Raw genomic sequence first — 27,644 nt, 5'->3', positions numbered from 1 at the left:
GGGCGGGCATCCGCGTGTTTTTCTTTTGTGGCCCTACTGCGCTGGACGTGAGTTTGTTATTGTGGTGCTAAGATGATGTATCTGATCGTGGGGGGTCAGTGTTGTATCCATGTGGGGGGAAGAGCAGGTATGGGGCGTTTGTGAATGTCTATGGATGAGGGGGGCCTGGTATGAAGGTCCATATGTTGTAGGCGAGCTCCTGGATGATTGGGTTGGTGTCTTTTTTCGTTTGAAGTTTTGAAGGAGGTTTGCCCACTCCATAGAGATGTGGCGGCGTTGTGTTCCGCTTGCCCCCTTGTGCCTCCTCGCTTCATCTTCTGCCACGCCCTATTTAATTACAGTACCTCTCCAGGCCTCTATTCGGGGCCCTGTCAGTGCATGCCAGTGCATTGCAATGGATCGCTTTGGTAGAAGGAGAACCAGTGATGCAAATGTTTTTTCCACCTTCCCATCCCTCCTACGCCTGGAGATTCCCATGTGTGAAAACTGGTGAGAACCGTGATTTCTTGTAATGCATTATGTATTTCCACCCATGTGCTGGAATGTAGCATTGGAGAGATGGCAGCGTGGGCACTGGTATTGTGTCACAGGGTAGAATCAGTGGTGTTTCGCTGGCGTTAGATATGCTCGGTGTAGTATATTGAATGTTTTTGAAGTGCTGGTTACATAACACCTTCTTGGGTGTTGTAAAGCAATTTGCCATTCTTTGTCCTAAGAGTATGGGCCCTAGTCAAGCAGCAACCAAGATCCTAGTCAGGTAACAAGCAGGCACAAAGCAGTCAGGCTTAACTTAGAGGCAATGTGCAAAGTATTTGTGGAACACTGCAAACAGTTAAACAAGAAAAACATCACACAAAAAGATTCCACAACGCCAGGTTAGAAAAATAGAACTTAATTTCATGAATAAAACAAGACCAAAATGACAATAATCCAATAAGCATGGCTTGAGATATGAATTTTTAAAGAATAAACAAGTATAGTGAATAGAAACAATAAGCGCTTATTTGGGAATCTGGTCACGCCAGACCGGGACAAAGTCAAAAGCTCAGGCCGACAGTGATGGAACGCGGGCCTTATACAAGGACCCAGTGAGGCCCGCTGAATAAAAGTACCTTTATCCTGGTTGCGGCAATGTCGATGATGTGGGGTGCAGCCAAGGCAGTGCATCGTTGCCTATCCATGCAGCGGCGATGATGCACCAGTCCTGATCTGCGCCTCAGCGGTGATGTGTTGGCTCTGATGAGCGGTGAGGTGCAATGCGGAGATTCAGTGATATCGTCAATGCGGCCGTTGACAAGGATGCAAAGACCTTGCCTTGAGAAGAGCATCACGCAATCGAGATTCCGAAGGAGATGCACTGGGTCTGATCCACGCAGCAGAGGTGATACACCTGTTCTAGTCCACGTAGTGATGCATCAGTGCTGATCCATACAACCGAGGCAATGCACTTGTTCCGATCCACACAACAGATGCAATGCGCCAGTTCTGATCTGAGCAGACGCTGGAGCAAATACCTGAATCCACTTCCAAGGGTCCAGGCCTTGGGTGGCACCACTTGGCAGGGCAGAGTCATAGATGTCAGAGTCCAAGTACAGAAACAGGGTGGTTAGAAGTTTTTCTGAGACTTCAGATCAGGAGGCCATCCAGATAGCCCCTGTAGTCACGCTGGGTTCAAGTGGTGCAGTCCTTCTCTCCCAGGCAGGGGAATACAGCAGGTAACCAGGCAGGTGTTCAGCAAAGCAGTAGTCCAGCAGAGTGGTAGTCCTTTAACATTACAGCAGTCTTTCTTCCTGCCAGAGTCTTCACTGTTTCAGAAGTGTACTGAAGTGGTGGTTTCTGAGGTCCCGTACTTATACCATGTTGTACCTTTGCAGTGGTTGAGACTTCAAATACATGCCTTTGAAGTGCACAGAGGTCCTTCCTTCCTGCCGTGGCTCCAGACTCATTACAGGGGGGATGCATCCCTTTGTGTTGGTACATGACACAGTCTATTCAGGTGTAAGTGAGGATGGGTCCAGTTCCTACCTCCTATCCTGCAAGGATGGCCCATCAAGTCACACCTAAGCTCCTGTTTTGTCGCTGTCCTAGGGGAAATACACAAAGCCCAACTGTCACCCACCACAGACGTGATCAGAGACAGTCAGCAGGCACCAAATGACTAAGTCAAATAATGCCAACTTTCTAAAAGCTTCACAATGGGGGGTGGATTGGGCCCTTATCAACAATCACCATGGGCCTCACAACTATAAACTACAAACAACAAGAGGTGGCTGTAAAGTTCATACAAGCTTTTACTTCAACATAGAGGACATTTTGTGAATCTTTCGCTCTGTGTTTTTTTACTATAGGGCTGGTGAACACTGAACAGTTGCAGATTTTTTTGTATGCTTTTCCAAATATAATGTTCACATTTGAGCACATAATTGGTTTTATATTGAGCACAATGTTTTTAGACACATTTTCATATTTGTGATATGATTGTGGTTTTCTCTTTCTTTTCTTGTACCGATGTCTAAGCTTTGAATAGGTATGATCTAAATGTATAAAATGAACTAGAGGCCGAGTTTATTTAATAAAATGTCCTCTATGTTGAAGTAAAAGCATGTATAAACTTTACAGCCACCTCTTGTTGTTTATGGTTTAACTTTCTAAAAGCGGCATTTTCATAATTGCAATTTCAAATCCGACTTCACCATCAGTTGTGATTTTATATTGTGATTCCAAAGATGACAAACTGAAAAGTCTATCTCTTCACACCTGGGAATTATACTTCTAAAATGTAATAAGGAAATATCAATGTTATCCTATGGGAGGGATAGGCCTTGCCATAGTGAAAAATACATTTGAGAATTTTTCACTACCAGGACATGTAAAACTTAAAAGTGCATGTCCTGCCTTTTAAATACATTGCTCTCTGCCCTCTGGTTTGTCCAGGGCCTACCTATACATAAAAATAGAGGGTTTGGGCCTGGCAAGAGGTTTATCTTGCCAAGTCACAATGGCAGTGTAAACCACACACATAGGCACTGCAATGGCAGTCCTGAGCCATGGTTAAACGGCTACTTAAGTGGGTGGCACAACAAGTGCTGCAGGCTTTCCGCTTTGCGCTTTCCGCTTTGCTGACGAATGTTGGCATTCCCTGCCAGTCCAACCGTTTGGTGGAAATCTCTCTTTTTCTCATGGACAAGGGACTGCTTCACCTATAAGTCATTACAAGAGATTCTTATTTGTGAATATTTGAAACAACCAATTGGATGTCCATTTATTTTGGCTAATTAAATCCAGTTCTAGCCCATCAGGGCTGGTTTACCCCTTACTGTCATTTGTTGCCTCATCCAATGCATGAGAAAAGATTCAGGATTCCTCACTTTTACATATATTTTGAGCCCATCCAAAACTGGAGGAGGTATCTTTATTTGGCTGTCTATATTCCATACATCACTCCTGAGGAAGACCCGCAGTGAAGTTCATTCAATTACACATACCCTTTGGGTCGAAACGTCCATGCTTCATTGATCTGCTCATGACCCTAGTCTCTTCACCCTTCCATTAAGAAGATGGCATTCCAAAGGGTGTTTACAGAACCTTTTGTATTCAATACTAATTCATATTGTATATATGTGTATTTAATGTGTATGTTGTATTTATCCTCCATAGCACGTATGCACCTTATGTCACTTGGTTCACCGAAGTCACATTATTTGTTTTGCCATTCATGTATGTGACAGTCATATACTAAATTGACTATTATAAATAATAGATATATTTTCTGAAAGACTGAATCTCTGTTTTTGGCGTGTTTTGACTTTCATTCCAGTCTAAAAACAAATTACTAGACATTCATTGACATGTGATTGCCATTCCGGAAAGATGCTCTACTAAGAGATTGGTTTACCCGACATAACTTACTGTAGATTATATTGCAGGCTCACTACTGCCATTTAATTTACAGGCCCTGGGCTCCTGTGGTGCACTTTGCTTGGGATTTTTAAGTAAATTAAATATGCCATTTTGGGATAAGCCAATATTACCATGTTTTAGGGAGAGAATACATGCACTTTAGCACTGGTTAGCAGTCCTAACGTCAGCAAATAGAGGTCAGAAAAATGGTGCTTATGCACACACGTTAGAGGTAGAGGGAGTTGTCAATATTTCTTAAACAAATGTAAATGTCTGTTTGTTGTAGAAGTGCCCTGCTTGTCAATTTTCTGTGGAAATTGGCCACTGAAAGCAAAAATTTAAACAGAATCCAGATCAAATCCTAAAGGGTTTTCTCCCTCAGATGCAGCAGAATGAAAATCATGCTGGGAACTATGTTTCAGCCCAACAGACTTCATACAGGGTATGCAAAAACTGGGGACACTCCATATAAATATGCCTGTGGCTCTGGTGTTGCAGTAAAATATGCGAAACAAAATGGCGTGCAACCAAGGGTTTCAAAAGAATCCATTGATTCAGCAATTACTTTCCCTGGTTTTTACTGGAAGCGACTAATTCACAATGTAATTTCCTGAGTGGGAGTTTAATTGCATGCTTGGTACAGTCCTAGTTGTAGACCAGAGTTTGTTATGTATAGATGATGAGGTAAATGGCCTTCCTATATAATTTCTAATGGCCAACACCCACACTACCTCTCCAGTGCATTTGTGAGCCACTGGCCGACGCTGGGGAGCCATTGTAAGGAACCTCCGATGCTTGCACCTGAGGATTCCTTTTCCAGAGTCGCTTCCACTTCAGCCCCTGTGTCGCCTCCTGCCCATTTGCAAAGTCAAGACGCCACGAGGTGCGCTGATATTACAGACTCAAACCGGAGGTGGAGGAGCCTTCAGCTGAGTGCTTTTTCCTGCATCCAGGGGGAGTTTTCAGCCCCTGTGCATTCCTAAATTTCAGGGAGGCATCTTTAGAAAGGGGAAAGTCTTCCTTTTCGGACAATGCTTTCCTGAAATGGTTTCCTGTTTGTGGATTTGTGGTTGCACAGAGATCAACAGCCAAGAACACCCACTAGGCCACCAGGGACTGTGTGTTGTGGGACAATAGTTTTTGTTAAAAAAAGTTTTTGTCTTTTCCCTTAGGTTCTCTATCGTGCCCCCAGGGGATAATAATAAAAACAAATTGAGATAAAAAAATAAGTATATTATTTTTAAACATGTCTTTCCACTGAAGGGGACAAAGGCAAGCCAGTCTGTGGCCGTCCACACCTAGACTGTGCCTTATGCCAGAACCCCTGGTCCTTCTCCACTACGAAGGACCCTAGCTCCAGCTCATTCTAAAAAACGACTATGGAAGCTACAAAACTTTGGTAAGTCATCACAACACTGTTCCTCTTTTGGGTTCAGGGAACTTTATGAGAACAAGAACTGCACCTGCCCCTCTTGTGGGTTCATTGTTACTTCCCCCGCTCCTCTCCCTAGTAATCATACCAGACTTCATATCCCCATATTAGTTGGTCACTCTAATAAGGGGCCTGCTCCACTCCAGAAAAAAATTAAGGGCTTCTTAAAAACTGCCAGGTCACTTAAATAAAATAGAATTTGCGGAACTCACAATAGCACAGGACCCGGACCGGTTGCTTATCACCAATACCTAGTCAAACGGAGCTTCTTGCTCTACATGGTGGATGCAGTCCCTCCATGCTACACTGTCTTGAGACATGACAGGATAGGCAGACCAGTGGGAGGTCTTGCGATAATGCACAAAACCAAGCATCTCAGCCACATGGAGGCAATTCATTGTCCCACCACTTGTGAGGTAAAAATGTCAGCAACTAATTCGTTTGCGGGGGTCCTAGTATACAAACCCACAGGGTACAGGTCAGCTTTTCCATCTGACCTTGTACGCTTAATTGAACCACATTTAGGAAAAAACAGCATGACTCTTTTGGGTGATTTCAACTTTCATCTAGAGGATGAGATGTGTAGAGATTTCAGGGTACTTAGAGAAACAATGGAATGTTTTGGGCTTTCACAGCTGGTAAAGGCCCCCAGACATGCAGCGGGACATGTGTTAGATGCCATCTTTTCGTAAGACCCACAGCTAAAGGTACTGGAAAGGGTTCCACTCAGCTGGTCTGATCATCAGGCGGTTGAATTTTCACTTGTCCTGCCTCACAGTCAGAATAAGGATAGCTTGGATAATACTACACCATTATAAAAGAAATTGGAAAGGTGAAACGGAAGAATCCATTTCCAAGGTCCTCAGATGAAGGCACCTCTTCAACCATGATGATGTGGACAAAGCAGTGGCAGAGTTCTCAGCCTGGCTGAGTCTGGCTGTAGAGGAGGTCGCACCCACTAAGGAACCTAGAATCAGAGGAAGCTGCCCTCAGCTCTATGGTTCATGGAGACACTAAGACTGCCAAGATAGGCCTGTAGACGCCATAAGCACACCTATTGGAAAGATTATGGTTAGCAGAAAGAAATCTCTTACAAAGCAGCCATGAAAGTATACAAATAGGCATTGAGAAAGAAACATCTCTTTTCTTCTCCAAGTAAATTGAAGCCACTCACTCCTCAAGAGACCTCTTTAAAAGAATTCATCTACTCTTGACTCGCCCTGTCTCACGTGACATAGTGGGTTCCCAAGAATTCTGCAATAAACTGGCAGAATTCTTTCAATTCAAAATACTCAATGACAATGCAGAATTCAAAGTTTTGAACCTGCAACTGAATACTCAGTTCCAACTGACTGACCTTTGCAGAAACTACTGGGAACAAAGAGTAACATCCAGCTATGCTGTCATATTTCCCACTGATAACGCATCAACAATTAGAATTATATATTTTTGAGTATAAAATGAGGATCGACCTTTGAACCATGTCCCCCTAAAATACTACAATTGGCAGTTAGGATTATAACTCCTCCCCTAACATCCATTATAAACATTACCATCACCTCAGGATGTTATCCACACTTCTGGAAAGCTGTTATGTCAATAATAAAAAAAAGCCTAATCCAAACCCAAATAACCTGAAAAATTGCTGGTTGTTTCCCTTGCTTCCTACTCCAGCTAAGGTTCTGGAGAAACAAGTCAACCATCATCTCGTGGAGGAACAAGGACTGCTGATCATGTCACAATTTGGCTGTAGATGCAACCATTGAACTGAAACTGGCCTGGTTTCAGTAACTGACAGCATCAGACATCTGGGCAATGTGGGGCTGCTGCAACACTGATCCTCTTGAATCTATCTGCAGTTGTCAATACTATCCTGCTCACTGAGCGACTTCAGGAGTTAGGGCTTGAACGTTCAGCATTGAAATTGCTCAACTCCTTTCTAAATGACAGAGGAAGATGGTGGCTCGTTCACCTTGCCATGTGGGGTACCTCAGAGGTCGTCCGTGAGCTCCACATTGTACAATCTATATGTCTCCCCTCTGGCAAAGCTGATACTCTCCTTTGGTCTACAGGCCATGTCGTAAGCGGATGACACCCAAATATTTGTATCCATCACAAAAGACACAGAGGCCACTGTGGCTAACTTTGACAACTACATGAAAGCAGTGGCCACTTGGATGGGCAAGAACTGTTTTAAACTTAATGGTGGAAAGACAGATGTCCTCATCTTTGAAAGTAAACCAACCTTATGGGACTACAACTGGTGGCCAGGAATGCTGGGATCTCTTCCCTCTCCCACTCAATCAGCAAAAAATGTGGGGGTAACCCTAGACAGTGGTCTGGCGCTGGACCTTCAGGTCACCTCACAGTTGTAACCAGCTTCTGGATCATCAGAATACTGTGGAAGGTCTTTCCTATCCCTTCTTTCCTTTCATCTCTCTGTCAACACACAAGCAAGCAGCCCTGGATCTAATCATGTCGAGACTTGACAATTGCAATGGAATTTACTTTGATATGAAGAAGACAGCACAGCCAATGCTGCAATTGGTACAGAATACAGTAGTAAGACTGACCTAAGCCATTCCCAAAAATCAATCAGTGTCAGGGAGATCACACAATCTCCACTGGCTACGTTTAAAAAAGTGCATGATATTTAGGACACTGTGCATTGTTCACAAAGCCCTACACAACTCCGGAAGGATTTAGGCCATGTTTCAATGGCCTTACCTTCACCAAAGGACTCAACCCCATATATGATGCACTCAGCCCAATACTCAATTAGTCCCTGTTAGAAATTGGGTTTCTGGTATGACGCATGTACAAGAAGCAACCACCACTCCAGTCAGGGTAAGCTAGATATGCACTAAAAGATAACCTGTGCTCACCCTGTGGTAGCTTGGCACAGAGCAGTCAGACTTATCTAAAGAGGCAATCTGTGAAGTATTTGTGCAACACACACACATACAGGAACACAACAAAAACTTCACAAAAATACTCCATACAAGTTTAGAAAGATATGTTATATTTTTATGAGCAAAACAAGACAACTACAACAAAACTCCAAACAGTACAAGTGGAGTTGTGAAGTTTTTAAAGATTAAATCAAAATATAGTGCTTAGAAGCAAATAGCCTTAGGGTTTACTAGAAGTCATGCGGGGCTGGCGTAAATCCAAAATTCAGGCTGACCGTGATGGAGGGCAGGCTGGCTTCAGGACTCACACATGTCCCACTGAAAAAGTTCCTTGGATGAAGCAAAAGTCAATATCGAAGGCTCAATGAGTCATTTCTGACCTGCGCGGGCGATGAAGGCGTCATCGATGTACTGCTCTATGATGCAGGTGCTGCGTCATCATTGAGCCACGCTGTCAGATGTCATCAAGTTGTGCAGTCCATCGAAACGGTGTCAACGATTGGCTCCTGCATCAGCGTCAAAGGGCATTGTGTCGGATTTGATCGGTGCAAAGTCGTCACTGCATCGATTTTATTGGTTATGTACATCAAAGTCAACTTTCAAGGGCACAGGACTGTATTGACACCACTTGGCAGGGCAGGACTCACATACAGCAGAGTCCAAGTGCTGTTGCAGGGTTGAAGGAAGGCTTTGAGTGCCCTGAGAATTTAGAACAGGGGCCAGTCCTTGTCCTCAGTAAGGCAGAGATCACCAGGCAGCAGGACAGCACAGCAAAGCAGAAACATTCTTAAAGAGCAGTATTAAAGCATAATCCTTCTAGCATAGCAGTCTTTACTCATGACAGAGTTCTTCACAGGTCCAATAGTGGACTGTATTGGTAGGGTCATAGGCCCAGTACGTATACCCAGTTGTGCCTTTGAAGTGGGAGAGACTTCAGAGCACCCCCTTAAAAAGCACAGGTCCTCCTTTCCTTCCAGTCCTGGCTCAAGACTATCGGTCAGGGGTAATCAGCCCTATTCAGGTGAAAGTGTCAGCTCCTCCTCTCTTCTTATCCAGTAAGAGCTATCAGAATGAAGATGATTGCAGATGAGATATATGCCATCCCTCATTCCTGTGTTTGTGGCGGTGTAGAGGGAATGCAGTGTAGCTGTCACCCACCCTAGACATGTGTTGGAGACAGACTGCAATGGCACATAGAGCAGTAAGAGCAATACTATTTAAAAGACATGAAACATGAAGCAGCAACTCCCTTCCAGTCATGAATCACAGCTTACAAGTGTATTAAGGAATTCCCAATGCTATCCTATGAGAGGAGTAGGTCTCACAGCAGTTTGTCACTACCAGTATATGTGACATTTAAAAGTACATGTCCTACCTTTTACTTACACAGCACCCTGCCCTTGGGACTACCTGGGGCCTACCTTAGGGGTGACGTATGTGAAATAAAAACCTGAGTGGTAGGCTTGGCAAGTGGTCTTAAATGCCAAGACGAAGTGGCAGTAAACTGCACACGAAGGCCTTGCAATGGCAGACTTGAGACAGGTTTGAAAATGTACTTGTGTGGGTGGCACAATCAATGCTGCAAGCCCACTAGTAGAATTTACTTTACAGGTCCTGCGTATAGGGTATAACACTTTTTAAGGGACTTACAAGTAAATCAAATATGTCAATTGGGCATGAGCCAATGTTACCTTGTTCAAAGGAGAGAGCACATGAACTTTAGCAACAAAAGCCCTAAAGCCAACTGAAAGGTCAGAAAAAGAGGAGGAGGAAGGCAAAAAGTTTGGGGTGGCCTTTCAGAGAAGGGGCCCTTACTAAAATAAGTAGATTACTCCAAACCAGAGAGAACGAAGCAGCCAGCCTCTCCTTAAAGTTTCTGCCATGCACACACCCTGCATCTCCAAAAACTTCACTGGCTCCCCATTGAAAGCTCTCTTAAAATTCCTGACACACACATTCAAAGCCTTACACAACACTGGCCCAGCACACCCCAAAGCCACCTCAGATTTCAGAAGCCTTCCTGTCACCTTTGTGTGGCTGCATTTGTAATCGCACACATTCCATGCATATGCTGCCCCAGAAAGGCAGTAGTGACTTCTCTTTCCTTGCTATGAAAGGCTGAAATTACCTACCCCAACAAATCTGTGCTGCCTCGAAAATTATTGAATTCCACATAAAGCTGAAGACTTGGCTCTTCAATCTGTTGAGTCTATAGCTCATCCCAGACTGTTCCTGCATCAGCGGCAGGATATCCTCCTGGGTGATAGTGTGCTTTACAACACATCATAACATCACAGATAATGTTACACCTGATGCTACTCCTATTGGTAATATCGTGGTCCTGCTTAATATGTTTATTCTCCATCTAAACATAGTAGATGTTCAATTTGCCATATGACATGTGCATTGCATTCACAGCACTGCATCTAATGGTGGACGGGACATATACCACATTTTCAATGACTACCCTGTGTGTAAGCAACTAACGATCTTTGAAGTTTAGGACGTGTTCTTTATGAAACTTTCCCAGCATGTTTACTTTAGTTTCCAAGATAGATATTCTCACTCAGTTTGATGAATGTTTGCCTTGAAATGCAATTGTGGACTCCCCCCCCAACTTGTATTCACAAACTGGAAGGAGTTGAATTTAGTCAATGCAGTAAAGATGCACATTTTTCTTTAATTGTGAAGATTGTGAACTCACCAACTGTCAGCATGTCTGGCATATGTCTTTATGAAGGTTTGTTTGTGGTGTGTTCCTATGCAAGTTGGTTAAGGGTTGAGAGGTTGCTTTGAATTGAGATCCCATCCTATGGCATATGAATGTGATGGACCCTTGAAAGGTGATATGTTGATGTGAGGACACTGATCTGTTCGATTGGGCCAGCGGCTGGAGTATGAAATTCTTGTGTGTGGTACATGAATGGCATGTGAATGGAGGAAAAAGTGGTTGGTGCCTTGAAGTGGCTTTATCGCTCACCTTAAATAGGCCTAGATACAATATTCTGATACTGTGATTTGTATCTGTTCTTTGAAGCTAGCACTTTTGAAGGTACCAAAACCAGGCAGTATAAGTTGTGAATGAACCTAAAAAACTTAGGGGCCGATTATGATGACATTGGGCCCGCCACCTACAGCCCGCCGGTGGCGGTCCCATACCATGGAAACCATCTTATCTACCTGCCATCGTTCAATGGTGGGCAAATGGTTGGAGGTCGGCAAGACCGACCGCCACGCATCCAATGGGCTCCTTGACCCCACCGGTGCAGCAGAGGGGGTTGTATTCCCTACAACCCGCCATGAAAAGGCAGGCAGAAAGGGACTTTTGGGGCCTGTAGCAGCCCCCATTCCCCCTGGCCCTCTGATATGGGCACTGTGGGGCAGCTATGGTGCCTCCCTACATATCCCTGTACCATATGGTAGTCACAGCATGGTGCCAGCCAGGTAGTGCAGGGATATGTCAGGTGTCCCTATTTTGCATTGCGGCGGGTGCTGTAGCCAGCAGCACCCGCCGCAATGCAGAGTATAGGCATTTCGCATGCTGTGGAGGCGGTCGCATCATAATGCCTATGTTGGGATCAGCAACAGTCAGTTGGGTAGTCCAGAGTTTCGATAGGGTGCCACCCTAATCAGCCCATATTGCCAGATTTACATCTATGGTGGTATTGATACTCCGTCGCAATAGTGACAGAGTACCCTTACCATCAAGATAATGGCCCACCTGTACAATTTAAATGCGGACGGACTATTGGTGTAACCATAGTGGACACTACTCCATCTCTGGCATGATTGCACCCTCCAACAGTACCTCTATGTCAGCCCTCCTAATTTATATGGGTGGACATACAGGTCACGTGTTGCTGCCTGTCACTGACAGGAAAACCCTGGCAGTAAGGGGTAGTGAAAAATGTCAAATGCCCCCCTTTCCATGGTGGGTAACTACCATGACGAGGGGACATTTTATTTCTTTTTCAAAAAGTAAATTCTGCTTTGTTTATGAAAACTGAAAAAAAAAGTTTGACGGATGGCTCCATCATGTTGATGAAGCCGTACTTCAAACTCAAAAAAGCATTGAGAGGAATGATGTGACACTGGTTCCTGCCAATGCTTTCGAAATGACTGCTACACACATTTAAAAAAAAAAGGGTCAGTTTTCAGTGCAGAATTGTGATGCGTCCATGTAGCGTTTTGGACCGCTTCCCATTGTGGGCATTAGGACTACCCACACAAGTGAAGTACCATTTTTATCAAGAGACTAGTGGGAATACTGTGTGGTGGGAAATGAGGATCTCTCTGCAGATACTAGATGTTTTCCTTACAAAAATGTGTTCAATTTGGGTAATTGTTCAGTGGAAAAATGTGATATGTCCATGTTGCCTTTTGGACCATTTCCTGTTGCGGGCACTAGTTCTACTCACACAAGTGAGACACCATTTTAATTAGGAGACTTTGAGGAATTAGGGTGGTAGGGAGTGTGTAGCTATCCACAAATTCCAGAATTTTCCATCACAGAAATGTGAGGAAAATGTGTTTTTTGTCGAAGTTTGAGGCTTGCAAGGGATTCTGCGGAAGAAAAGCTAGTGAAAGCCTGGCAAGTCACCCCACCCTGGACTCCAGAGGTATCTAGTTTAAAAATTGTGCAGGCTTGCTAGGTTTCCAGAAGTGCTGGCTGAACTAGGACTCAAGTTTCACAGCTACCGATATTGCAAAAAAACTTTTCAGTGGAAAAATGTACCATTTTTATTGTAAGACTTGGGTAATTCTGGGTGGTAGGAAATTTGTGATACCATTTAAGGTTTGCAAATGCTTATGGATAGGAAACCTGGTAGACGCCAAGCAAGCCACCTCACCGTTGAATAACCAAGATGTCTAGTTTCAAAAATGGACAAGTTTCCTAGGTTTCCCTATGTGCTGGCTGATCTAAAGCCCAAAATCCACATCTGCTGACATTGCATAAAAAGCATCAGTTTTCAGTGGAAAAAATATGATGTGTCCATATTTTGTCCATATTTTGTTTTGGGCCATTTCCTCTTGCAGGCAATAGGCCTAACCATGCAGATGGCATTTTTATCGGGCAACAAGAGGCGATGATTGGTGGTAGGAAGTTTGGGGCTTCCCACAGATTCAAGCGGAAGTAATGTTGGTTATATTGGTTTTGTAAATTTGACATTGTGTCAATAAATTACAGATAAAAATGTTACCACAAATGCCAGATTTTTACTCCTCATGTTCAATATTTCTTTATTTCCAAAATTAAGGCCTGATTAGGAGTTTGGCAGTCCAGTTGCCCAAATGCCCCGAATGCAGCTGCAAGTAGACCACAGTGCTGGTGGCCTTCAGACCGCCATAATACCAGTTTACCACAGTGCTGGTGGTGTAGCTGCGGAGATCTTGTGGCGGTTTTGACTATTTTTCCATCTGTGCTTATGCCTGTGTTAACATGTCCATGGCATATGTGTCGAATGCACACATATGCATGATACATGTGAAAAAATACCATATGCCCATTGCTGGAGTCTAGCGCATATTTGGGCAGTCCAGGCAATAGGTATGTGGGACTAAAAGGACTCACCTATATATCAACACAAACAGGGTCGTAATCCTTGGAGTGAAATTGCTGCTGTGAAGAGGGGACCTGAAGAAAGAGAACCATGTCGAACTGTGATGGGAAGAACAGGAAAGGGGTGAGTATGCCCCTCAAATCCTTTATTACCCCTGACTTGAACTGGCATTCCCACTGGTTGGCTCATCTGAAAGCCAACTCATAATATGGACAGTTGTGGAACTCCTCTGTACCACCCTATGGCAGCTGTTTTCCATTACAGTGACCCTGGCAGTCTGCGGTGTGCTGATGGTGTTGTCGACAGTTCAGCTGCACCTTTGCAATAGCAATCTGCCCTAATTGTAACACGGCAGTAGGACTGGGGGTACAGCAGTTTACAGACTGCCAAATTCATAATAAGGCCCTTCGATTCTTTGGGAAAACCTTGAGGGTTCTACACGTATGAACCCTTGCTGAGCTCAGAATTTTGTCTACTTTTAAAATTCTATAGCTTTCCTGGGGCATCCATGGGTTTGACACCAGATTCCAGCACAAACTGGTGAGGAGTCAGATGAAAGCACAAAAAATAGGAATGATGGGCTACATTTTAGAAACAAGCCAAAACTGTTGTAAGAAAATAGGTTTTATGATTCAGCTCTGCATGGTCTTAAAAACTGGAAAGATGGTGAGTTTGGTACAGCGAAGCTTTCATTTATGCTATTTTCAGGGAAAAAAACAAATTTTTTGCATAACACTTTTTTCCTATTTTTCTGCTAAAATTGACCAATATTTTGCCTAATTTCTTTGTCCCCTTCTGTGGAAAACGTTCTGGAATCCTAAGCACGCACTAGCCCAAATAGGTATATAGAAGGGCTAAGCATGGCTGAAGGAGCCTCAGCAGTTAAGGGGTTAATCTTTATTCAAATCTGTTAGGGGAGTCCACTAGAATAATGGGTGGCAAGGATTATTATGTCCATCCATATCTTCCCGCATCTGCTGAAGAAGATGCAACATACTTTCAGTTGCCTTTGTCATATACTCTTTCATGCAATGCTTTTAAATTTCATAAACCAGAATGTTGTCGCTCTATTGTTTGGACCTCAAAACTTTGCTGGAAGAACTTCCTAATTCTGAAGACCCTTGGAATTGTATGACTTATCTTAATTATTTGATGAAGATTCCATAATCTAAAATGAATATTAACATGCCTAAAAAAGGGCATGTATGCAGTTTGAGTGAAAAAGATGGCTAGTTTGTCAAATAATATAATGAGAGAAGAGTATGAATTTTGAGAGATTGGAGAGATGCAAGTGTAATTAAATGTGAAATAAAGGCGGAAGAGAATTTAGATATTCAAATGTGCACCCAAGACTGAGAATGGAGCATAGTAGAAAGGGGGACATGTCTATGGTGCTTAGGAAATTTCAAAGAACTAGGTCAATAGAATTTGTTGAAGAGAGTAAGTGAGAAAGGAAGTATAATGTAGATGAGTTTTTGGCTTATGAAGAGTCAATATTTAGAACAATTTATTATGTATGTGGTAAGACTGCCTATTTTATCCTAACTCGTAATTTGGCAGAAAGCACAGCTCTTGCTTTTGTATTCCTTCAGGTTTATCTTGTGAAAGAGATAAATTATATTAATGGTTTGAAGAGAGTGAAGAGTGGATTTGGCCAAATTGTGTTAGATGTATAAGGTGCTATAATTCTGTCTATTGGTGGGGCTATGAATGATGTGAAACATAGAACATACTCCTTGCTTCTAATACTGTTGAGACACTAACACAAATAAAACAGAAAAAATGGCTATGCGTGCTAAGAGCATACAGAACAGCCTTGTGTTATATATCCTTTTTGCGAATGATGGGCATAGTTTGTCAGGTTTTGAGGGTGCAAGAGTGCTGTACCTTCCTTCCGGATAACAGTACGCATATCAATAAATATGTAAATATTATTACTAATATCTCTCGTAAAGCAAAATGTTTCAAAGAGTATGGTTTATGGGAATCAGTTGGTTCCTGGTTTGCTGAGACTGGAAATTGCTTTAGAAAGGTTGGTGAATGGTTTGATGGTTAGGTGGAAGGCATGCTGTGTATTATTTAAACCCCTATAATTCTCTTGGGTGATTAGTGCCTAATACAAATCAACATAACATAGCATAGCATGACATAACATACCATAACATAAAATTACAGAGACAGAAAGTGATACATACAGTATTATAAAATGTGTAAAAGAGCACTATTACCCGAGGGTGTCAAGGCACTATAGCAGACCAGGAGGAAACAAGATGAGGTGCGGCCAAGCAGCGTAAACTGAGATAAGAAAATGCCAGGGTTTCAGATGTTTTTTAAAAGCCAAGAAGGAGTCCTTGTTAAAGATGTAAGTGGGTAGGGAACGCCAAAACTTGGTGGCTGCTATCAAAAAGGAGAGGCCACCCCATCTGGCCCTACGAAATCTAGGGATCACAAGTTTTTTTCAGTGCGGAGGATCTCAAATGCCTCCCTGGAACATACTATTGAAAATGAGACTTCAAATATGAAGAGCCCTTACTATGAAAAGCCTTAACTACCATGCTTAGAGCCTTAAAGCAGATACATTTCCTTATGTGAGCCAGTGAAGGGAGCAAATCCCATCCCTGGCTGAAAGAACTTGGGAATGTTCAGAATGTAGTCATCAGCGGAGAGATTTTGAAGGAATTTCTGCGTGTTTTGACTAAAAATGTTATTAACAATAGTTGCTCTGCATTCAAATTAACATATTTATATTGACAGAGATCTATTGCAATTAAAATACAAGCATTACAATGTATTTTCTGGCTGAGACTAAATTAGGCCTCAGTTAGGCTTTAACACCTTATTTATTATAAATGGATGCCACATCATAATGTTTATTCGGTTTATTTACTCGTGTGACAACAGAGGCAGCAAGATATGCGCTGTTTATTTTTATTACATATTGTTCTTGAGTGACACGTTGGAGGAAGCTTTTCTTTACTTTCCAAGGTTCTTCCTGTTTGAATACTGTATTGCATTGATATACAATTGATTTCTGTTGTTTATGTAAATAGTTGGTTCTAGCATCTCCGTATGGGATTAGGTCAGAGGGAGCAAATCAATATTCATGTAGTGGGTTAGAGCTAGATGGTAGGTTTTAGACCTGACATCCTTGGATGGGTTTCCCCCAACTTTTTGCCTCCAGACATCCTGTTTTTGCTTGCTTCATTTTGTGCTGGCCTTAGGATTCTGCACACTTTACCACTGCTAACCGGTGCTGAATTGCTTGTGCTCTCTCCTTAAAACATGGTAGAATTTTCTTATACCCATTCGGCATATTCAATGTACTTATAAGTCCCTAGTAAAGTGACAGTAAATATGCCCTTGGCCCATAATTTGAAAGCTACTAGTGGGTCTTAAGCACTGATTGTGCCACCCACTTAAGTAGCCTTTTAAACATGTCTCAGGCCTGCCATTGCAGAGTCATTTTTGTGAAGTTTACCTTGCCATATCGACTTAGCAAAATAAACTTTTTGCCAGGCCCAAACTTTCCTTTTCAATACATATAAGTCAGCCATACGGTAGGCCCTAGACAGCCCCAAGGGCAGGGTGCAGTGTGTTTTAAAAGTTGGACATGTATGTTTAAGTTTTACATGTCATGGTAGTGAAAAACTCCTAAGTTCGTTTTTCACTACTGCAAGGCCTATCTCTCCCATAAGATAACATTGGAGTTATCTTATTACATTTTATAAGTGCAAGTTCCAAATGGAAGAGATAAACCCTTGAAGTTCGGTGCCTCTGGAATCACACTATAAAATCCTAACTTAAGGCAAAGTCAGATTTTAAAGTGTGAAAATGCCGGTTTTAAAAAGTTTGCATTTTCTTTCCTTGGACATTTGGGGCCTGAAGCCTGCCTGGGTTACATGGCTGGGTGCAGCTGAAAGTTGGGCTTTGTACATTCCTCCTAGACAGCCACACACAATGGGAGCGTAGGTGTTAAAATGGTAGGGCCATCACTGGCAGGATAGGAGGGAGGAGCTGGGCCAATCCTCACTTACATTTGAATAGGGTTTGTCCTGCCTCCACACAAAGGTCCTCATGACCTTGAACTGTCACTTCATCCAGGTTGGAGCCAGGGCAGGGGGGGCAGGAAATTCCATGCACTTCAGAGCAATTGTCTAGAAGCATTATCCACCTTCCAGAACCAGGGCACCAGTCTATGAAAGAAGAAACTCGGCTCCAACACCAACTCTTAAGTACACGTCTGGACCTGTGGATACCCTGCGAGGAAGAAGGACTTCTGTGATGTTGAAAGGAGTGTCACTCTGCTGGACTGCTACTCCTTAGAAGCTGCTGCCCTGTTGTGCTGACCTGCTGACTGCTACCCTCTTGCCTGGGGAAAACAAACTGAACCTGCAACTTATCTTGAACTCAGGGCCCAAGTTTGACTTAATGGGCTAGTCTGCTGTCCTCATCTGAGCCTAAGGGACTTTAAATTTTCCCCAATAGCTCCTGGGCACGTCTTCAGCAGGTTCCTGACCCCCAACTGGTGTCTCTCAGGTTCTGGATCCTTGGTGTGGCTCACGGGCTCTTAAAGTCAAGCTTTTGGGTTCTTTGCAACCACTAAGTGTCCGTTCACACTGGAACCATGCCACTCAAAGCAAAAATCACTGTGAGCTGCCACCAGCCCATCTATTCGCATAGCAAGCAGCATCGATTGCATCTTTATGAGACTTATAATGTTACGTATCGCTGATTTTTATCCAGAATGGGCACGCAAGGGGCAAAATACAGAGTGTATGCTGTGCTCCTTTCCAACGGAATCCTGGCTGCACCTCCTGTGCTGTTGTCCCAAACGGAATAATGAACATTGGTGCCTCCTTCGTCCAATCTCTTTTGCCAATGGAGCAAAGACCTGCAGAGTAGCTTCAACCTTATGCTTTTCCAAATCAAAGACAATGACTGTAGCAAGATTGGGGAAATTCACGCACTTGATCAGGATTGCCTTAAAGGATAAGCAGGAATGCAATCCTGTTCCTGTAACTGACACGCCAAGCAGGCGGGTCCCCGACAGGCACTAAGGAGTGCCGCCCTTTTAATCAGAATTATCAAGTTCAAATATTTTTTAAATTTTCTAATAATGTGTTTTTATCAAAAATGAATTTCACATAACACTGGGGACTGCACAATGTGTCTAAGAGCATATGGCTGACCACAACGCCAGGACATGGATGGGAGGGGAGGGTGCAGGGGGCAGGAGGGAGGTACTGTCTAGCTCAATTATGATCCTTTCAACAGAGTTTTTGTTTTTTGCTGTAATGATTTTAATTAATCGAACAGTTAATAAAATTCAATATGCAATAGTTCAGTACCGCCAAAATGAACCTTGAGACAGCCCATCCACGACATCCTATCTGCCTTGCGCCATGCTGACCACCGCCAGTGACAATCTCCTTGCTCCCTGTGGCCCTCTCCAACATGAATGGTACTCTTGGCACAAAACTGGAGAGGGTAAGCCTTCAGCGGGACTAATGTGGGACTGTATCCAACCCGCGCTTCATCGTGGTCAGCCTGAACTTTTGACTTTGATCATGTCCAGCATGATCAGATAGTCATGGTCGGTGCTTTATTCTTTTAGGTGAAATATTGCAGTTTATTCTTTACATATTCATTACTCCGGTTCTATTGACTGGATTTATATTTGTTTTTTTTATATTGCTTTATTTATTAAATTAAGCTCTATTTTTCTAACATGGTGAGGGATCATTTTGTGTGGTGTTTTCACTATGTTACCGTTTGAAGTGTTGCACAAATACTTTACACATTGTCTCTAAATTAACCCTGACTGCTCTGTGCCAAGTTACCAGGGGATTGAGCAGAGGTTAATCTGGGGCTTGCTTGTGCTTTACCCTACGATTGTGGTTGCTGCTTGACCAGGGCTCACACCCCAATCAACCAGTAACCCCATGTCTAATAGTAGGATGATGTGACATTTCAGAAATAAGAACTATGATTTGTTATAACAATGTTCACACCATGCAGACTGTGCAATGTCCATGATCTTCTATGCTGAAATCTGCGATATATATGGGCTACAGGACCCCACAAACCACTTATACCCTTGTTGGGTGGCTATTTCATATAAAAAAGAGAACTTGTTTGCATACATGAAGAATAAAAACAGAGAATCTCTAGTACAAAATTAAACACATCAAAAAATACATTTGTTGCAAAGAAGTTATTAGAAAACGTTCAATACAAGTCATTTTTTTTAAAACTCAGTAGCTCAGAATACATAGAAAAATCCAGGTGGATTCTAACTTCTATATAATTACTTAAGGACTGCAAAAACTGGACATGCCATAAATATCTCCGTTCTGCTTGTTATTGAACAACTACTTTCATTATGCTCTATGACTTGAACTGCCTTTCTTCTGGATGCTGTCTCAGCTGTAGTAAGTGATTACAGTTGTGTTCTGACATCATTTCTTTATCTTAGATGACTGAGTGTGTCACAGGTTACCAACTGTAAAGAAATTATGGCTAGATGTACTAACATTGGGAGTAACCATTTCCAAACTGTGATTTTCTCTGAGCCACAATTAGGAAATCTCTATTCCTAATGTATTAAACTTGTATTCTTTAATTTGTGATTCCTAGTGGGTCAAACATTGAGCTACCTCATGAATATTAATGAGGTAGGTCGCAGTTTGCAACCTATTAGGAATGATAACCATCTGAGGGATGGTAGCCTGCTGTGGTCTGCAGACCACCATGTCTGTGATTGCTTTTAAATAATCAGACTTTTGTTTATAAGCAGATCATTTTCCTTCAAACAAAAAAGCGATGTATTAAAAAAACAGAAACAGTTACCTTTCATTTGTGGGACCACCGCTTGCTCCTACTTTCTTTTAGCTTTCCCAAAGGGGAAGGGGTAGAAGGGGTACCCCTTTCCATTTGAGAAAAGGTTACCACTTGTATTGAATTGGTGGTAAAATAATACTGTTTTACAACCAGAATTCATACACTAATAAACACCTCTGTGATTTCTGTAATCGCAAACCCTAATTGAGCTTTGGTAAAATGTTACCAAATTGCAATTAGGGTTTGATACGTCTGAAAAAATGTTGTGCAGTCGCGAATAGCCCGATTCAGTGAATTGGGATGTTTGCAACTGCAAAAAGGCTTCATACATCCTTCTCTTAAAGACAGGCTTTTATACAGGGATTGCAGAATCCCATGTATTATAAACTGCTGTATTTGGGGATGTGTCAGACTCCTTCCTGAGCCTCTAGAAATGCTGCCCAGTTTTCTGTTGATTTGCTACACCCTTGAAACCTAGCCTTGACCCTGATATTTGGCTCCTTTTGCGTTACCTCGAAGAGTATGAGGTTAGCACGGTCCCCAAAGAACCCTGCAACCTGACTGTGCCACTGTTATGCAGATTTATTAGGGAACTTCATGACCACACTGCTTTCCCAAAGGCTGCTCTTTCTCCCCTTAGTCTGATCAGTTTGCTCTTAACCTGTTTCTTCCCACAGTTTGGCTATTGTCCTGGAAACAGGCCACTTTGTCTTACCCTAGCCTTCCTTGTTTCCTCCTGTTTTCCTGTTCTCCAACAACTCTGCCCACGTTCCTCCCAGCCTGACTGCTTAACCTCAACATGTGCCATTTAACAGCCTGCTCAGTCTGCCATAATTCCTTCAATTTTCAGCTTCAACTGTCTGTTCTCTCCAGTCAGTCCCTTGCCACTCGAGTTTCCCAGATCTTCCTTGTTATCTGCTGGGTTTGTCAGCTTTAAGCTCTGGAATCACTGAAGAGGTAAAGAAGAGTGATATGCCCAGGCGATCACATGACATGCTTGTCACGTGATGCATTCACAGCTCTTTGAATAATGTGAAAAGTGTTTTATCCAGTTGGCAGCTGAATAAATGGACATTTTCATTTTTTTGCCTTACATTGCTAGGCATTGATATCGATTTTTAATTGTGCATTATGCAAGGGTGCCTGTCTGTTTTTTCGACAGGATTGTTTTTGTGCACGAAGGGCCACCTTGCTGCACAAAAACAATCCTGAGAGGCTTTTTCCTCTTTCTATGTGTGCTACAGAATACAGCACACATAGAAAGAGGAAAACATTGAGGAGAAACAAATATATTTCTACCCCATTGGATCTTTTCCAGGTTTACATTTCCTTGTAAATCTGGGAATGCGTCAGAAAACCATGGGAGTTGCTTGGGAATACCCACCGCACCGCCCATTGAAAGCCTCCCTTGCACAGAGTATTGCAATACAGCTACCTGCGTTTCGTTGCATGACTCCTGATTTTTTAAGCCGTTCAAACCCACGCTGTCTTTGCGTGACTTCATAAATCTGTCGTGGAGGTTTACGTTACGTATGTACCCAGTGCTTTAAATGGGTGTATTGTTCAGTACGGAGTACCAGCACTTTTTTATTTTGAGAGGGAGAGTGCCAGCACTTCTCAAGAGAAATTCTATTCGTTTAATTGGAGAGTACCGGCACTTCTCAGAAACAAGCAGGCACTCGAGTACAGAGTATCTGCACTTCGATTTTTCCATTTCAAGCACTGTATGCACCACGTTGTGTGGTGCAAGCATGACGCAAAACTCTCATAAATAATTAAAGAAATCAAAAAAGAACAGTTTATGGGAAAAAGACCTTGCAGCCTGCAAGCAAACGAATCGACTTGACTTCAAGTAGGAGCGCTGGGGTTTTCAGCCTGTGTTCATTTTATTTTTGATTGATCTTTGACTGCGACAGACACCTGTGCCTGTGACAGCAAGCCATACTCTTCGTCAGAGCAAATACTAGAAATACGAGGCCGTTGTGCTGCTTCCAAGATGAATGGTGCCATGTGCAGATGTTGAACATAATGACCAGCAGGAAACCTAGTATTCAGTCAGCAGATGTTTCATGGTGGTGTGATAGGCCTGTCTCATTTCGGATTACATTTTGACGTATCTGGTGGATGAGAGGAAAAGATGCCTGTAATGAAAAGAATAAATCAATAAAAGAGCCTCGGAACGTGTGACACTATTGTGTTGCACCTGTCGATGTGGGAAAAAGTACTGCTGCGGGCATGAAGCTCTGCTGTCGAGGGATGTGCAGTGGCGTAACGAAAGTTGAAGGTCCCCCCCCCCCTGCAAGGTACACAGAGGGGCCCCGCTCCGGTGTGAGTACAGTGCTGAGGGGTCCCCCTGCAGCTCGGGGCCCCCCCGCACTGCGGGGGATGCGGGGGACTGTGTTACGGCCCTGGGGTTGTGGTACTGTCTTACATTACATGCGAATAGCACCCGAAGACGGGCATCACATTGGGAGAAACGCTGCATAAAAGGTGGGTTCAGCCATATCTGTGGATGTGTGAGAGCAGGCATGAAAGGCTACAGAGTGTGAGCAGCGTCAAGTACGTGAGCGATAGGATCAAAATACATGCGATGCAGGGAGGAGCATGTTTTAAATTGGAAAATAGTGACTGAAAGAGCAAGGTTCGAGAACATTGAAAGAGCATAGGAGTGTGGATCTCATGTGAGACCTGTCCCAGCGAACCGAAGACCTTTACAGTGGTCAAGAGGACAAGTGAGCGGCAAAATGTGAGGAACGGCAAAAGAGATAGAAGAGGTCGGAGCTAAGGAAAGGGAGGGAAGAACCCCGGAGGAAGCAGAATTATAACTGGGAATTAAATCCACATTTAGCAGAGGAAGCCGGGGGGAGGGGATGAAAAGGGGCAGGGGGTAGAGTCAAGAATTAGAGAGGACATGTCTCGATCAAAGCAGATTATTGGTCACCTAATGTTAATAGTGGTGAAAGGTTGGAGGGAGCGTGTCGAGATTATTGCTAAATGAGACAAGTGTACCATGAGAATGCTGTATAAAAAAAAGAGATAGGATGGGATAGATAATTTAAATGAAATGGTATTCAATCAAAAGGAGGATCAAGTACACCTGGGAGAGTGGCTCTGTGAATTTGATGCATCTCTCAAATTTGCACCGATAAGCAGGTCATAAGACTGAATCCCTGTAAGGCCAACTCAGTCCTTCATCCTTATGACGTGGGTAACTTGCAGCTCACCCCAACTTGATTCCTCTTCTTTTCGAGGTGGATACCTTGAGTATCATTTAACCTGGTTAATAACTCCAGCAATGTACAGTGGTTTAAAATGGGAGACGTGTGGTATGTGGTAAAATATTAACAGGGTTATTTTATGTAGGAAGCTGATGGGATACAGGCTAGGTGGAATAAGACAGCAGCTGCACTGCTGACACCAGAAGAGCATGCAATAACTGAATTAAGGACATGGACAAATAATTTGGATTTGTAAAGAAATCGAACATGTAGTCGCAGAAACATGGAGTGTGACTTTTTTTTGTGGTGGTAACAAACGTTTGAGAATAATGGAGTTAGTAGACGGGAATAGAAAGAAAGGAGTGAATAGAGCGCTAGATTAGAATGTCATGAGATCAGGGCAGAGAAATATAAAATGAATGAGAAAAGAGAAGTCAGTAGGATTGGGGAAATGTACTGTTGATTCCTTTATACTTCTTAAAAGTGTACCTTCTATTGAACCATATCTATTGTTTGTGACAAGAAATACTCATCGTTTTTTGTTAACACAATTTAGATTAAATTTAATTCGCCGTCTTCTTGCCATACCAAGGGCTGGTTCCTTGCCTCTTTGTGACCCCCTTGTGGATGTGATTCTTTACAAGACACCATGGGGGATATGTACTAGGAAGTGGCGGAGCGTGTCGTTAGCCTCCTTGGCTTAACGACATGCTCCACCGCTTATGAAGTGCTAGGCTGCACCATATTTACAAGAATGGGGTGCAGCCTTGCGTTTTCCCTTGCGATGGCGCTAAGTTGACCAACTTAGCGCCAACTCAAGCACCCTTGCACCAGAGTGCAAAGGTGTCTGTGTGCAGAGAAGGATTGGTTATGTGTAGGAAGGTGTCCCTTCCTGCACATAAACAATCCTAAAATGCAATTTTGTATCTTTCATGTGTGTTGTTTTATGCAAACCATGGCATTTTACTTTTTCTATGTGTGCTGCACAAGGCAGCACACATGGAAAAAGCAAAAAAGAGGAGAAATAATGCATTTCTCCTCGTTTCGCCAACTTAAGACCAGGATTTTCCTGGTCTTAATTTTGGCGCTGCCTCCTATGTACGCCACCCTGGTCCATAGGGGGCAGCGTCAAATACAATGGGTGTTGCGTTGGAACACCCACAGCAACGCCCACTGCACGCCCCTTTCATGCTAACCATAGCGAGAAAGAGGGCCTTATGTACAAGCAGCATTAAGCCTTAATGCTCCCTTGTACATAAGGTGCAGCCCCTATCGCCAACATAACGTCCGTAAAAGTGACGTTGTGGTGGCGATAGGGGCTTCTACTTTTGCCCCTATGCGTTTTGCTCTTTGCTGTGTTTTTTTTATAAGCACTTCTGGAAGCAATTGTGAATTCCTTTGCTGAAAAATACAATTTTTACCAAGGCTCGAACCACATTACTTTATTTACAGCTGTTGTTCGATCAGCAAACATGATTTCTGTTGCAAGATTCTTATATGAAACAGTCAAATCGAGAATGACAACTGACTTTTAATTCATTATTTTAAATAATATTTACGGGTCGTACATGCTGATATGTTGTATGGTGCCCTTTTATGGGGGCATATCAGCAACAACTGGCGATAATTATCGCTAAGCGCACTTAGCGCTAGAATAATTATCGCTGGCTAGTGTGGATTTTTATCGCTGAGATAGAGTGCTATTAGCAACGCTTATCTCTAAAGCGATAAAAATCCTAGCGCTAACGTGAGATTTTCGCTGGAAACCCAGCGATAATCCCACAAAGTTTGGCGTTGCTTGCTGATAGGGCCTCAAATACTTAGCCATGATATCCACCTTCCATAGGATATCATGGCTAAGTCAGTTTCAAAGCAGGTGTAAGGAAAGTAGCGATAACAGAGGTTATCGCTACTTTTCTTGTCGCTATGCTGCTTTGCGTGAGGCTTGATAATAGGAGAAATGTCGCTTAGCGACATTTCTCCCGTTATCCTGGGGAGGAACGCCCACTTTGCATCTCATTAGAGATGCAAAGATGGCCGTTAGGAATTCAGGCGCTAAGGCAAGGTTTCACGCGATAGCGTCACCTTGCTGATATAGCGATAAAATTATCGCCGCTTTTCGGCCGAAAACGGCCACAAAAAGCGACGATAATTTTATACCCCTACCTTGTAGATATGCCCCGTAGTTTTTACGTTCAAAACTGAATATAGATTTTGAAGATGGCTTAGAGAGGAGATCTGACAAATCCTAAGGCTGACCCCAAAGGCAGCAACTCGCTTGACGGAATAATAGGTTGTATGGAAGGCAGGGATAACATACTCTGTGGGGCAAGTCAGAATTGGCCCACTTGGCCAAAATCAACTGGCATGAGCCTCACATCTCCTTCTTTTTGCTCAGAACAGCAAGAGGAATATGTATCCCTGGGTAACCAGTATGCACCTCATTTTAAAAAAAACTCAAATTGTAAATATGGGTAATATATGGAATAGAAATATGTATAAACAAACCAACCATGCGCTCTGCTGTTAGCAATATTCCAATCCTATTTTATTGGTCCTCTGTATCAAGTAGTCCGGTTTCAAGTGAACTCTGCAAATAATATAGAGCAGAACAGAAGGAGATTGATGGTCACTCCACGTTGAGCAAATAATGTACATTATGCTCTAGTAAATGTTATATGTAAAACGCTCCCCTGCTCAATGTAGCGAGTTCCACACAAATTCACATAAGAAATAAATAAAGACTTATAAATGTGAAATAAGCCAGGTATGAAAAATCAGAAAATGAATGTGAAATATAACCACCGACGTCTTAAGGTCAACAACACAATGGGAAGGCTTGTCCTGCAGAAATCTAAATTCTTACACTTAAGAGGACAGTAACAAAATGTCAGATTGTAGGCGCAAGCACAAACTCGTCACGCTCACACCCTAAGCTCACATTAAATTACTTGAATAAAATGGCTGTGACGGGACTAAATATATTGCCTCGTCAGCCGTGATGCTCCTGACATTTTCCTTAAATGAATTCACATTTTCTCTAAAAGAAAGTTGATAGCCCATGGAAATATTTCCATGCAGTCTGGGTAAGGTAATATTTTTTTGTTGGAATTATGAACTAATGGGGAACCATTTCAATAGTAAGGCAGCATGAGAAAGCAGCAGAAACGCTGCGCATTACCCAGATTTAAGCGACTGAGTTGCACAATGCCCCCCTGTGTGGCCTGTTTGGTTTGGATTGACCACACGTGGGCAGTTTCACCGAGATTTTTGAGCATCAAAGTTCTAATTAGATGTGCCAACTTTTCACTTTACGAATGTGTAATGGTTGTCTTTTTAAAGAGAATTAGAACTGTTAAAAATTGAGGGGCTTCTTTATGAGGACTTGCGCTGCCAGAGCATCACTTTTTTTGACGCCACTCAAAGCCACTCTGCATGGCTTTGCATGGCCTCATAGACATGGAGTAAGACAAATCAGTGCAAGTCGCTTCCTTGCCTTACTCTTCATCAAGAAGGCATTACACTGGCATTGCAGCGGGTTTCCCCATTCGGCACCCATGGATTTTGACACTGCCCCAGATTTACTTAATCATATAAACCTGGGGCAGTGCCAAAACCTTACACCTCCCCAGAGCAGGCTTAACAAGGAGATTTGTTTTTATTTCTCATGTTTTCATGTGTGCAGCATTCTTCAGCACACACAGAAAGAGGAAAAGGCCTCTCTGGATTGTTTTCTGTGTGGAAGGAGCACAAAAACAATCCTGCCTGCAACTGAGGCACC

This window comes from Triturus cristatus, chromosome 1_2 (genome assembly GCF_964204655.1).
Source record: "Triturus cristatus chromosome 1_2, aTriCri1.1, whole genome shotgun sequence".
NCBI classification, from domain to species: domain Eukaryota; kingdom Metazoa; phylum Chordata; class Amphibia; order Caudata; family Salamandridae; genus Triturus; species Triturus cristatus.
This window is presented reverse-complemented; position numbering follows the sequence as displayed.